We start from the raw sequence: 15,165 nt of genomic DNA on the forward strand, positions 1-15,165 counted from the left end.
TTGGGGTTGCATGTGGCCCTGAGAGTGATATCCCACTGGGCTTATAATGTGACTGCTTTGTGCGTGGGGTGATCTTAGGTACTTGAGACAAACTTAACCTTTATTCTTTTTAAAAAATTTTTATTTATGTTTAGGTAAATTCAGTTTGCCAACATATAGTTTAACACCCAGTGCTCATGCCATCAAGTGCTCTCCTCCTGGAATATAAGAAATAGGAACAAGATAATGAGGGAAAGGAGGGGATTGAGTGGGAAAAATTAGAGAGGGAGACAAACCATGAGACTCCTAAATCTGGGACACACTGAATCTCTGGAACAGCCCATACATGTCGTAGCCCATAGAGGAGATGAATGTGATGCTAGAGGTAAACGATGTTGCCCAGTTTCCCTTAGTTTAAAAGTGGGCTGATGGGGTTTGTACAGCAGGTGAGGCCTCCTCAATACCAGCTCGAGCCAGCATCTGCCCTGATCCCTGGAAGGACTGGGCCATGGGCTCCAGGCAGGCATGAGGGAATGTCCTAGACTGGGCCAACCCTTGACGTGGGGAGCAGGCCCAGCACTGTGTGGCTATAGCAGTGAGATCAGACAGGAGCAGAAATCCTGGCCTCCCTGCCTAGGGCCTGTGTCCTGGGCCTGGTCAGACCAGGAGACTAGTTCTGCAGGACCTTGAGCGCAAGCGTGTGCCGCCAGCCCAGCAGCTTTCACAGATTCCTCTAGATTCCCTGCACCCAGTGAAGGCCTCGATGGCCTTGGCTGGCTGCACTCGATCCCTTCTCACACAGAGGCAAGTGCAGATTTTATTCTTGTCCCAGGACTGAGGATTGTGCAAGGAGGAGAGGAGGGAACTGTGCTCCCGGCACCCCTCCCACCTCACTTCTGCTGGATCCGGGAGGAGGTGCTGAGAGGGACCATTTCAGGGATGCCCATCCCTAGAGTGCACTTCCACCCTTTGGGCAGAACTGGGGGTAGCCCAGCATTGCTACTGTGTGACCTGTAGGTGCAGAGGGAGTGGGGCCCCGGCTGTACCAGCACCTGGCTCCCACGGAAGCAGTCTGTGTGCAAGTTCAGATGGGCGTGGCACAGCTGTGTATCAAGAGATTGGCTCCATCCAAGACCAAAGGCAATAACCCGAACCAAAAGGTCTCCTGCTCTATTCCCAAGAGATGCCAACCAAACATCAACAAGGGCTTTGATGCTTGCCAGTGACAAAGGGAGTCAGAGCTGGTCTGCAGAGAATGACCATCAAATAAAAAGAAGAATATGACCAACTGCACAATCCGATCCCAGGGCAGAATTCTTATTTTATCCAAATACCCTACTGTTTATGATGGAATAGACCAGAGAAGAGCACCTTCGTGGCTCAGTAGGTTAAGTGTCTGACTGCAGCTTGGATCATTACCCAGGACCCTGGGATCAGGCCTGTATCAGGCTCCCTGTTCGGTGCAGGGTCTGAATATCCCTCTCCCTCTGCCCTTCCCATTCTCCTCTCTCAAATAAGTAAACAAATGAAAAACAAAACAATTGCATTCCTATACATCATCTTCTTTATTTCATCCCGCCCACTCTCAGTCTACAAAGTAGCAGGTATACTCCAACTGCACCAGGGACTCCCTCCTGTTGATTCCCGCCTCATTGTGCTTCCGGACCTGAGGTTTCTTCCTCTTCAGGAATTTCATCCTCAATATTTTCCACCGCCCAATCTTTAGAGATACAAACACGAGGATGAGGTGATTAGACAGTGAGGCCCCGTGTTCCTGCTACTCCAACTGAGGCCACTTTGGAACACCTGTCGACACCTGCTCTTCCTTGGGATCCTCAGACCTTCCCTGGGCTCTTGGGAGTTAGAGCCCTTCACCAAGACATTGACCACACTGGCAAACCTTCCTTGAGAGAGAGAGAGAGGATGCCCCTTCACCTGGCATTTCCCCATTTCCACAAGATCATGATAGCTCTCACGTGGACATGGATCCACCTGGATCCACCTGTGATGGGTGGTGGACACCTGCTAGGTTAGATGGGGTCCATGTGCAGCCACTATGCCAGACTCAGAGCAGCTGCCCAGGAGAGCCATTCATGATGATGGAAATGATCCGTGTTTTCAACATGCTCTACTGGGCTCTGGCACTGTGGTTGGTATGATGAGGGATGAAATGTGTAACTTCATTGACTGTAAGGAATTTCCACATATGCAGGCATGTCTGGCTATCGGCTGCCTCCTTGGATAGCTCAGGTCTAGGATCCAAAAATGAGGAAGCTGTGACCTCCCTGCCCTAGGCCTAGGGGTTCCTGCAGTGGAATTTGCTGGCCTGACCTGACTTCATTTCTGTTGGTCTCTGGGCTCCTATCCATGAGGCAGGCACTACAGGAGGTCCTGGCATCACTCAGACAGGAAGGTCTGCACTCAGGTCCTAGAGGAATCCTAGCAGGGGCTGCTTCTAAGCAGAGGAGAGGACCCCATACACATGGGCTGGTAATGAGGCAGAGGGGGCACACCTCATCCTCTTCAGAAGCTCACACTTTTCCTTCCTGATGCAGGCTAGAGCCTAGGTAGGTACTGGTTTAGTGTGGGGCCCCACACCCCAGACATGCTGAGCAGGGACCTTGCCAACCCAGAAGTGGATCCCAGTTTTTGAGTTGCTGAACTCACTGAGCCCTGGCGTCCACGTATCTCTACTTCCCGCTATCTCTATGGACACAAACTCCTTACCTGAATTCTACCCCTTTGCTTGTGAAAACATGTCCATGGGTCTCCACCTGGAAGACCCGTTTTCTGGTTTTGGTTTTTGTTTATTTCACTACACCTGTGATTTTCATTCCAGTGAGGACCCAGAATCAGATTGGCGCTCCTGACTAAAGACAGGAAGAGACTGCTTCAGGGTACGTACCGCTGTCACTAGTTCTGAGGCCACCTGCAGGTACAGAAGAGAGAACACCATGAGGCTCAGCTCCCTCTTACTCTGCACTGATTTTACTGCTCTCAAAAACTTAAGGAAGCCAGATGGGAGGGACATCATGTTTGACACACTGGTGCCCAAATAAATGACAGGACACCTGGAGGAAGCTGCTTTTCCTGAAGGATGTGTCTCTCCAGCTCATTCAGATGCTGACTACAGGATCACTCAACCAAGCAGGAGAAACCACTGCTGAGGGAATGTACCCCATCTCGCTGTTTATTTCCAGCTTTGGTGTTGCCAATGGTAAACATCCTCTGAAATAAGGTAACGGTTGGCAAGGGGCAACCACTCAGCCCTTTTCTCAAGAGGAAGATTATGTATTTCACCTCAGAGAGCCACTGTCTGATTTTCATCATCACAATTTGTGTGGAAAGAAACCAAGAAAGCAACATTCATTCCTCCGTTAATGATACTGAAGCTCACCTTGACGATACTGATTTGTTCTTCCTCACTGATGTTTTCCATGAATTTTGTTATGAGGAATGAATCCAAGGATGAAACTAGAAGGACACAGAGAATCCATCAGTACATTCGTCATGCTGCTCAAGAATACCTCAGGTAGAGATTCCTGAGTTGCTCGGTCATTTAGGAGTCTGCCTTCAGCTCAGGTCAGGCTGTCTAGGACCTGGAATTGAGGCTAGTTTGGGGCTCCCTTCTCAGCAAATGGTCTGTTTCTCTCACCCTCCCTCTGCCCCTCTCACCTCTTCTGCTCCCTTTCTCTCAAATAAATAAGTAAAAGCACAGAAGAAAATAAGAGAGTAATTTTGGGACTGTTGCTCATTACGAATGGAGGGCTAGAGAACATGGAGGCACTAGGTTAGCAAGCATGGGCCGATCTGCACTGTTGGGCCACCCACGGTCTGAGGACTCTAAGATGTACTGTGTGAGGAGGTTCTGTTTTTTGTTATTTTTTAAGAATGTCGACTGAGTCCATCTTGTGGTGTCGGTGGGACATATCTGCTGGGGAGTCTACCTCACTCATTCTCCTCCTCACTTTCTCTGTATTTCTCTGTGTCACTGTCTCTATCCTCTCTCTCTCACTATCGGTCTGTCTCTCTCTCACACACTGCATAGAGTCAACAAGTCACCTCCCCCAAGCCTGTTGCACTCACAGCCACTCCACGCACAGAGAATACATTGGCTTCCTAGGAATGTAGAAACACGGACCTCTTTTCTCACCTGGGAAAGCTGCCTATCTCACACACTCCCAAGCCTTAGGAACATGGAATCTGGGTGCCTGGACAGCAAGGGTGTCTGGGTGTGAGGACAGCAAGGTTGCCCCATCTGCCTTACTATTTAGAGTTTTTCCTAAGCAAGAGACTGATGATTCCAGAATACACACCAGTTTCGCTGCTTTCTGAGGTGACCTGCAGTTACACAAAAGAGGAGAAGATGGGGGTCAGTTCATGTGTATACTTTGTCATTGATTCTCTGGTGAGTACTGAACACCAAATGAACAAGTGTCGTAAAGTCAAAGGCCCCCAAAGGAAGCACAGATTGCACCCACGGAGAAAGCATGAGCTTTTCCTGGGAGATAGATCTCCCAGGTTGACTGAAGCAGCAATTCCAAATTCAGAATTCAAGGCGGAAAAGTGCTTCTGAGCAAATGTCCCCTACTGCACAGTTTACATCCTCCCCTCCCAACACCCCACCAAGATGGTACTTACACCAAAAAAATACACTGTTCCTTACCATATGTGCATTCCCTTCAAAAAGAGGAAAACCAAGAGAGCAACATTTCTAATACAGGTAAAATGGGGCAGGCTTCCCATAGAAGTGGGTGGAGAGTCTTTCAAGGATTCTTCAAACTCAGACGCCACAGCCTTGGCAAGATCTAGGAGGACACAGAGTATCAGTGCATTGGTTGTGGTGCTCAGGGATTAGTGAGATCAGTGTTTACATCCATACAGGGGAAGCCTGCATGGTAACGAGGCTACTGCTAGGCCGTCATTGGTGGATGAGGAAAAACCTTCAGCTCAGGCCAAGGTCCCAGGGTCTGGGATCCATCTCCTCTTTGGGCACCCTGCTCAGCGGGGTTGTGCTTCTCCCCTTCCCTCTGCCCTTCTCCCTTGCATATGCTCTCTCCTGCTGTCTCTCTGTCTCTCTCAAATAAAAACTTTAAAAAAGGCAATGGCAACTTTAAGTATCATGAAATAATCAGTGTAAAAGAGAACTGATGGGCATATCGATTCCAATGATGGGTTCCCTTCTCTCATAGAGCTCGTTGTGAAACCCAGCCCCATGTTCCTACCTTCTTGACCTCTTCCAAAACCATTTCTGCCTCTGTAGATCCACATATGCTGTCATGTCTCTTGAATGGTTTTGCACTTGATTTCAACCGTCAAAAGACGGTGGGCTTGTGCAATGTTGGGCAATCCTTCATCTGTTCTTTTTTAGTCTATTACTCTGTTGTTTTTATTCATTAATCTGTCGTTATCAAAATCAACCATTATGGGAGAGATTTAAATACCGAATGTGTACCATTTACAAATAACCATAGTTGTGAAAAAGAGCGGAGAGGGCAGGCTTCCACATGTACATCAAAGCAGTCACAGGGTGAAAGGTCCAGCATAGGGAATATGATCAATGGAATGGTATTAGTGCTCTATGGGGACCCAAAGAATCTATGCTTGGGGTGAGTGCAGTTTCAATGAACGTAAGTGCCAATCATAGGTGGTACACCTGAAACAGATGTAACCTTGTGGGTCATCTTCACCCGAATTTAAAAGCCGTAATAATGTGGTCAGCGGGGTGGTTCCTTCGGTTGAGCATCTCTCTTTGGCTCGTGTCATGATCCCAGGGTCCTGGGTTACAAAATATTATGCATATGTCAAAACACACCCAAATGCAGCGCAGTTCTTAATAGAAGTGGTCGACGTCAATGATAATAATATCGCTACGCCGTTTTCTTGTAATAAATGTTCCACACTGATGTTGGTGAGAATAACTGTGGACGTTTTGTGCCAAACGATAGGGTGACGGGTTTTTATAGTATATGCTGCATTATGATATCAACCTAACCTTAACGTCAAGAATATGCTCTATTTCTTAAAACACAATAAGAGTTTTATTTGCTAATATTAAACACGGACAAATATGTCCAAATGTTAACTTACAACACTTCCCATTAAATCTGACCAAATTAGAGTTCTCAATGCGATTTCACTATTTTGGACACAAACTAATGACTGACCTTTTAAATTAAGATGTGGACACATGAAACATAAACAATACGGCTTAGGAGGTCTGTCTTTACTACGGCACCCTGAGCAAAACTGAGTAAGGATTCCTTTGTGTGTGTGTGTGGAGAGAGCAAAAGAGCAAGTGTAAGGAGGAGAGGGGCAGAGGGAAGGGAAGAGAGAATACGAAGCAGGCTTCATGCTGAATATGGGTGAATCTGATGACCCTGAGGTCACGAACAGAGCTGAAAACCAGGAGGCAGAAACTTAGCTGACAGAAACACTCAGGTGCCCCCTGGATAAGATTTCTTGAGGCTATTTAACGAATGAATTTTCATGTCACCTTCTAATGATGCCACGGACGGTTCCAACTTCTGTGTGTGCCACAGGGGATGTTAAATTAAGTATTTTCACCCACGTTCCAGGGCGGGTGTCCCCAGGTTGTCTACACGGTTCTCGTTCTGGCGTTTCCACAGTAGATCCTGGGAAATAAGTGGATATAGAAAGAGCTGTTGACAGGTTGCTGTTAGAAGAGCCTCGAAAATTAAGGAGTCAATCCCATTTACAATTGCACCCAAAAGCATAAGATACCTAGGAAGAAACCTAACCAAAGAGGTGAAGGATCTATACCCTAAACACTACAGAACGCTCCTGAAGGAAATGGAGGAAGGCACAAAGAGACGTAAAAATACTCCGTGCTCATGAGGGCTGGAAGAACGAATATTGTGAAAATGTCCACGCGACCCAGGGCAATTTACACATGTCATGCAATCCCTATCAAGATACCATGGACTTTCCTCAGGGAGTTGGAACAAACCATCTTAAGATTTGTGTGGAACCGGAAAAGACCCCGAATAGCAGGGGACTGACTATTCAAAACGAAGACCACAGCTGGGGGCATCACAATGCCAGATTTCAGGTTGTACTGCAAAGCCGTGGCCATCCAGACAGTGTAGTAGTGGCACAAAAACAGACCCATAGATCAATGGAACCGAATAGCGATACCAGAAGTGGACCCTCAAGTTTACGGTCAACTGATATGCGACAAAGGAGGAAAGACTACGCACTGGAGAAAAGACTGTCTCTTCAATAAATGGTGCTGGGGAAATTGGACATCCACATGCAGAAGAAGGAAACTGGACCATTCTCTGACACCACAAACAAAGATAAACTCAAAATGGATGAAAGATCTAAATGTGAGACAAGAATCCATCCCAGTCCTCAAGGAGAACACGAGTAACACCCATTGTCAACTTGGCCAGAGCAACGTCTCACAAGATACATCCGCATGGGCAAGAGAAACAAAAGCAACAATGAAGTATTGGGACTTCACCCAGATTGAAAGCTCCTGCACAGGAAAAGAAACAGTCCACAAAAGTAAAAGACAACCTACAGAACAGGAGAAGATACTTGCAAAGGACCTCTCAGACAAAGGGCTGGTGTCCAAGATCTATAAGGAACGCATTCAACTCAAGAGCAAAGAAACAAACAATCCAATCGTGAAACGGGCAAAAGACACAAACAGAAATCTCACAGAGGAAGACATGGACACGGCCAACAAGCACAGGAGAACATGCCCCGCATCGCTGGCCATCAGGGAACTACCAATCCAAACCCAAATGATGAGATACCACCTCACACCAGTGGGAATGGGGAAAAGTCACAAGACAGGAAACCACAAATTTGGAGAGGATGCGGACAAAGGGGAACCCTCTTGCACTGTAGGTGGGAATGTGTACAGCCACTCTAGAAAACTGTGTGGATGGAGGTTCCTCAAAGAGTTAAAAATAGATCTTCCCTACAGCCCAACAATTGCACTGCTGGGGATTTACCCCAAAGGTGCAGATGTGGTGGAATGCGGGGATACCTACACCCCACTGTTTATGGCAGCAATGTCCACAGTAGGCAAACTGTGGGAGGAGCCTCGGGGTCCATCAAGAGATGAATGGATAAAGAATATGTGGTCCACGGCTACAATGGAATTGTTACCGAGCCACAAGAGATGACAAATACCCCCCGTTTGCTCCGACGTGGACGGACCTGCAGGGACTTATGCTGAGTGAAGTAAGTCCATCGGAAGAGGTCACACTTGATATGGTCTCATTCATTTAGGGAGTATAAAACCTAGGGAAAGGGAATAAAGGGAATGGAGAAAATGAGTGAAAGTATTAGTGAGGGTGACAAAACAGAAGACAGACCGAACTCTGGGAACTGAACAAGGGGTAGTGGAAGGGGAGGTGTGTGGGCAGTTGGGGCGACCAGGTGATGGGCAGTGATGCAGCGGAGGGGCGGGGCGGGGGGGCGGGGTCACATGGTGGGATGAGCACTGGGTGTGATGCTATAAGCGTTCAATTTGCCGGCAAATTGAACTGCAGTGAAAATGTTTAAAGAAAGAAAACATTTTGCTAATATTTAACACAAACTAGTATGTCCAAATGTTGTCAGCCTCACAAGCCCTCCCACTAAATCTGACCAAATTAGAGTTCTCAATGCGATTTTACTATTTTGGCCAAAGACTAATGACTGACCTTTTAAATTAATATTTGGACACGTGAAACAAAGAATACGGCTGAGGAGGTCTGTCTTTACTACGACACCCTGAGCAAAACTGAGTAAGGATTCCTTTGTGTGTGTGTGTGTGTGTGTGGAGAGAGCAAAAGAGCAAGTGTAAGGAGGAGAGGGGCAGAGGCAAAGGAAGAGAGAGTACGAAGCAGCCTCCATGCTGAATATGGGTGAATCTGACAACCTTGAGGTCATGACCAGAGCTGAAACCCAGGAGGCAGAGACTTAGCTGACAGAAACACCCAGGTGCCCCTAGGACAAGATTTCTTGAGGCTATTATTTAATGAATCAATTTTCATGTTACCCTCTGGGCTTTCATCCGTTGGCTGAACTTTTCTGTTGTGGAAGATGGCAAATAGCTTTGGCCGTGCTCCTGGGCAGGTGTACCCAGGTTGTCTGCTAGATTCTGGTTGGGTTGTATTCACAGCAGCTCCTGGGAAATAAATGGACATAGAAAGAGCTGTTGACTGACAGGTTGTTGTTAGAAGAGGCTCGAAAATTAAGGAGTCAATCCCATTTACAATTGCACCCAAAAGCATAAGCTACCCAGGAATAAACCTAACCAAAGAGGTAAAGGATCTGTACCCTAAACACCACAGAACGTTCCTGAAAGAAATCGAGGAAGGCATCAAGAGAAGGAAAAATGTTCCATGCTCATGGAGAGGAAGAATTAATATTGTGAAAATGTCCATACTACCCAGGGCAATTTACACATTTCACGCAATCCCTATCAAAATACCGGGGACTTTCTTCAGAGAGTTGGAACAGACCATCTTAAGATTCTAGTGTGGAACCGGAAAAGACCCCAAAGAGCCAGGGGACTATTCAAAACGAAGGCCACAGCTGGGGGCATCACAAGGCCCGATTTCAGGTTGTACTACAAAGCCGTGGCCATCAAGACAGTGTGGTAGTGGCACAAAAACAGACCCATAGCTCAATGGAACCGAATAGCGAATCCAGAAGTGGACCCTCAACTTTATGGTCAACTAATATTCGAGAAAGCAGGAAAGACTATCCCTGGAAAAAGACAGTCTCTTCAAAAAAGGGTGCTGGGAACATTGGACATCCACATGCAGAAGAAGGAAGCTAGACCATTCTCTGACACCACACACAAAGAAAAACTCAAAAAGGATGAAAGATCTAAATGTGAGACAAGAATCCATCCAAATCCGAGAGGCGAACAGAGGCAACACCGTTTTTCAACTTGGCCACAGCAACATCTCGCAAGATACGTCCGCCAAGGCAAGAGAAACAAAAGCAACAAGGAATTATTGGGACTTCAGCCAGATCGAAAGCTCCTGCGCAGCAAAAGAAACAGTCCACAAAAGTAAAAGACAACCTACAGAACGGGAGAAGATACTTGCAAACGACCGCTCAGTCAAAGGGCTAGTGTCCAAGATCTATAAAGAACATACTCAACTCAAGAGCAGAGAAACAAACAATCCGATCGTGAAACGGGCAAAAGACCCGAACAGAAATCTCACAGGGGAAGAGAGAGACACGGCCAACAAGCACATGAGAACATGCCCCACATCGCTGGCCATCAGGAAACTACAGATCCAAACCCCCAGGAGATACCACCTCACACCGGTGGGAATGGGGAAAAGTCACAAGACAGGAAACAACAAATGTTGGAGAGGACGCGGACAAAGGGGAACCCTCTTGCACTGTAGGTGGGAATGTGAACTGGTGCAGCCACTCCGGAAAACTGTGTGGAGGTTCCTCAAAGAGTTAAGAACAGATCTTTCCTCCGGCCCAGCAATGGCACTGCTGGGGATATACCCCAAAGCTGCAGATGCGGTGAAATGCGGGGACACCTGCCTCCCGATGTTTATGGCAGCAATGTCCACAATAGCCAAACTGTGGAAGGAGCCTCGGGGTCCATCGAGAGATGAATGGATAAAGAAGATGTGGTCCACGGCTACAAGGGAATATTACTCAGCCATGAGAAACCACAAACACCTACCATTTGCTCTGACGTGGACGCACCTGGAGGGATTATGCTGAGTGAAGTAAGTCCATCGGAAAAGGACAAACTTGATATGGTCTCATTCATTTGGGTGATATAAAAACTAGTGAAAGGGAATAAAGGGAATGGAGACAATGAGGGAAAATATCAGTGAGGGTGACAAAACAGGAGACATACCCAACTCCGGTAACTGAACAAGAGGTAGTGGAAGGGGAAGTTGGGCTGGAGGTTAGGGCGACCCAGTGATGGGTACTGATGTGGCCCGGGGGGGGGGGGTGGTGTGCGGGGGCGCGTGGCGCACTTGGCGGGATGAGCACTGGGTGTTATGCTATAGCGTTCAATTTGCCGGCAAATTGAACTGCAGTAAAAATGTTTAAAAAGAGTACATTTTGGGGGATCCCTGGGAGGCGCAGCGGTTTGGCACCTGCCTTTGGCCCAGGGCGCGATCCTGGAGACCCGGGATTGAGTCCCACATCGGGCTCCCGGTGCATGGAGCCTGCTTCTCGTCTGCCTGTGTCTCTGCCTCTCTCTCCCTCTCTCTGTGACTATCATAAAAAAAAAAAAAGAAAAAAAAAAAAGAAAAAAAAAAAAAAGAAAAAAGAGTACATTTTGCAAATATTTAACACGGACTTGTATGTCCAAATGTTAGCCCCACAAGCCCTCTCACTAAATCTGACCAATTTAGAGTTCTCAATGCGATTTTACTACTTTGGCCACAGACTAATGACTGACCTTTTAAATTAAGATGTGGACACATGAAACATAAACAATACGGCTTAGGAGGTCTGTCTTAACAATGGCCCCCAAGCAAAACTGAATAATGATTCTGTTTTGTGTGTGTGGAGAGAGCAAAAGAGCAAGTGTAAGGAGGAGAGGGGCAGAGGCAAAGGAAGAGGGAATACGAAGCAGGCTCCATGCTGAATATGGGTGAATCTGATGACCCTGAGGTCACGAACAGAGCTAAAAACCAGGAGGCAGAGACTTAGCTGACAGAAACACTCAGGTGCCCCCTGGACAAGATTTCTTGAGGCTATTTAACGAATGAATTTCCATGTCACCTTCTAATGATGCCACGGACCGTTCCAACTTCTGTGTGTGCCACAGGGGATGTTAAATTAAGCATTTTCACCCACATTCCAGGGCGGGTGTCCCCAGGTTGTCTACACGGTTCTCATTCCGGCGTTTCCACAGTAGAACCTGGGAAATAAGTGGACATAGAAAGAGCTGTTGACAGGTTGCTGTTAGAAGACCCTCGAATACTAAGGAGTCAATCAATCCCTTTTACAATTGCACCCAAAAGCGTAAGATACCTAAGGAAGAAACCTAACCAAAGAGGTGAAGGATCTATACCCTAAACACTACAGAACGCTCCTGAAGGAAATGGAGGAAGGCACAAAGAGATGGAAAAATACTCCGTGCTCATGAGGGCTGGAGGAACGAATACTGTGAAAATGTCCCTGCGACCCAGGGCAATTTACACATTTCATGCAATCCCTATCAAGATACCATGGACTTCCCTCAGGGAGTTGGAACAAACCATCTTAAGATTAGTGTGGAACCGGAAAAGACCCCAAATAGCCAGGGGACTATTCAAAACCAAGACCACAGCTGGGGGCATCACAATGCCAGATTTCAGGTTGTACTACAAAGCCGTGGCCGTCCAGACAGTGTGGTACTGGCACAAATGTGATCCTGGGAAATAAGTGGAAATACAGATCATGACTTCTAGAATTGTCCTGTTGTATGTAACCTCATTCCTTCAAAAACCCAGGAACCCAGAGAGGATGTACATTTCCAAAGTAAAGTTTTTAAAGGATTATTTTGAGTGCACTCAGCTGTGCACCCAAATACTCTAGGGATAGTGTCCTGAAGAGGCAGAAAATCAATTATGTAAAACCAACAACTTTTTAACAGCAGCTTACTTAAGAAAAACATTTGGTGCCATTACAGAGCAATTACTTTTTATCATATCTGATATAAAGTGATTTAAATTGGCAGAAGTAATGATTACAGAAATGTCTCTAAAATATTCTTGGCCCTAAAGGGAGGGAAAAACAAAACAAGACAAAACCAGAGAGGGAGACAAACCAGAAGAGAGTCTCAACTTAGGAAGTAAACTGAGGGTTGCTGCAGGGGAAGTGGGCTGGGGGATGGGGTGACTGGGTGGTGGGCACTAAGGAGGGCACATGATGTACTACTGAGTCCTTGTTATAGACAACTGAGTCCGTAAACTCTGCCTCTCAAGCAAGTAATACGCTACATGTGTATTGGATTTTAATTAAAAATAAGTAAAATACACTTGGCCCTAGATGCCCTAAAATTTACATCCAAATATCCTAGTCTAACACCTGAAAATCACGTCCTCTAGGTATTCTAAGACATCGGCAAGCGTAACTGTTTTGTAGTTTAAGTGACACGTTTGCTTAATTAAAAGAAGATGTCTACCTAAGAGAGAAAGGGGATTTTTAAAATCCTGGATGGAGGTTTCATTAAATAGCCTAAGTACTTGTCACTTAACATTCAGATGACTAATCCTTACAGATTCCTTAGAAGGCTGAGAAATTATTAACCATCCCTGTTAATACAACATTTTTCATGGCTCTTAGGTCATTAATAGGAGTTTTAAGTTCTTGGGGTACCTGGGTGACTCAGTCTGGCTAAGCCTCTGCTTCAGCTGGGGTGACCTCGGGGTCCAGGGGTCAAGCCCCTTCCAGCAGGCGGCGCGCAGGGCAGGGGGTGGAGGCTGCCCCGTCGGAGACTGCGGGGGCTGCGGGGGCTGCCGGGGCCGGGGCTGCCGGGCCGGGGCTGCGGGGCCGAGGGGCGGGGCCTCGGAGGGGCGGGTCCCGTGGGCGGGGCCTCGGAGGGGCGGGGCCGCGGGAGGAGCCCGGAGCAGCGGGTGGCCCAGCCCAGGCAGCCTCCCAGGAGCGCTGAGTCAAGGCAGGAGGTCGCCCCACCGGGCCAGTGCGGACGAGGAGCGGGAAGAGCGAGGCGCTGGCGACCCCACCACGGGAGTCGCTCCCTTCCACGCACGGGGCCCGCTTCTGAGATGAGCTCTGCGTGTTATGCCGTATGTTGGCAAATTGAGCTCCAATAAAAGTAAAAGAAATTAGATTCTTTGTACCTGAACCTAGAATATAATATTTCAACCTGTAGCTTCTTTGTTTATTCTTCTTTCCAATCTTCTAGAATTCTCATAAAAAGAACATGGGTCTAGAACACAATGAAGAAAAATGAAACTCGTGTGTGTGTGTGTGTGTGGAGGGGGTTAATAATTCTGGGGAGTTCTTAAAGTAAGGTAATATTACTCATTTAATATATGTTGATAGCATCAGTCTACACCCTGGTCACTGGTGGACATGTTCCTTAACAAGTGTTGAAATTCCCAAAATGTTTTAACTAGAGTAACCAGTTATTACGTAGCACTTTATAAGTTTTTTTTTTTTACTTTATAAGTATTAATACAAATGAATCATTGAGTTTTAGGGAAAATCAGTAATACCTGAAAATCATCTATATTTACTTTGAATTTCTTTAAAGAAATAGAGTGTGGACTCTACATACTGATTTATTGAAGATGACACTAGTAGGTAAGGAACTAAAAAACATCAGTGGCCAGCACCCTTGAGTTTATTGTTGCTTTGCATTTCTGTGTCAGAGGTAATGCAATCACAGTTGGACTAGGGACTTCAGGGACTCCTGGCTTTCTGAGAGCGATGATCCCATGGTAGTCTCCGGCTTCACTCAAAAGGCAGCCAAAATTAACTAAAGAAAATCTCTTTAGAAAGAAATGTGAAACAGTGTATGTTTTAATCAGTATCTGTTCTAGGGACATTTCAGTGGAGATTTTCTTCCATGTGACTGGAATTTCCAAAGAACAAGACCAATCAAAGCCTCTAGCTCTAGTAACACAGTATATTTTAATGACCTAGAATTTCTAACATATTTATCTAATTCAGCATCTTTACTGATCCAAATTTTCTATTTTTCTTTTTTCTTTCTTTCTTCTTCTTTTTTTTTCCTCCCAGCTAAATATCTTTTCCATTCCCCTTCTTCTTCTGCATTTTGATCAGGTCCTAAGAATTACATCCACAAAATATGGAAATCCTTCCATATAAAACAGATAACTTAGTAACTGGATAACCAATTGATTGAGAACTAAGAAGGAAGATCTTATTGAAAACTTTGGAACTTTTGTTTTGATTCCAGAGATGCTGGCATGAGTACAGAAAGGGAGTCATCTCAGATAAAAATGATTTATAGATTTTTCTTAACAGAAGTTTTTTGAGGTCCTTTCATATGCAAATTTATTCAAATAGCACTTACATTTAGCCATCTACCTCTCTATATTTGACCATTTAATTCTCAGAGAGCATCTATTTTCTTTTCTTTTTTAAGATTTTATTTATTTATTCCTGAGAATACCCAGAGAGGAGAGGGAGAGAGAGAGAGAGAGAGAGAGAGAGAGAGGCAGAGACAAAGGCAGAGGGAGAAGCAGGCTCCGT

Source organism: Vulpes vulpes, chromosome 10, assembly GCF_048418805.1.
Source record: "Vulpes vulpes isolate BD-2025 chromosome 10, VulVul3, whole genome shotgun sequence".
Lineage (NCBI taxonomy): Eukaryota > Metazoa > Chordata > Mammalia > Carnivora > Canidae > Vulpes > Vulpes vulpes.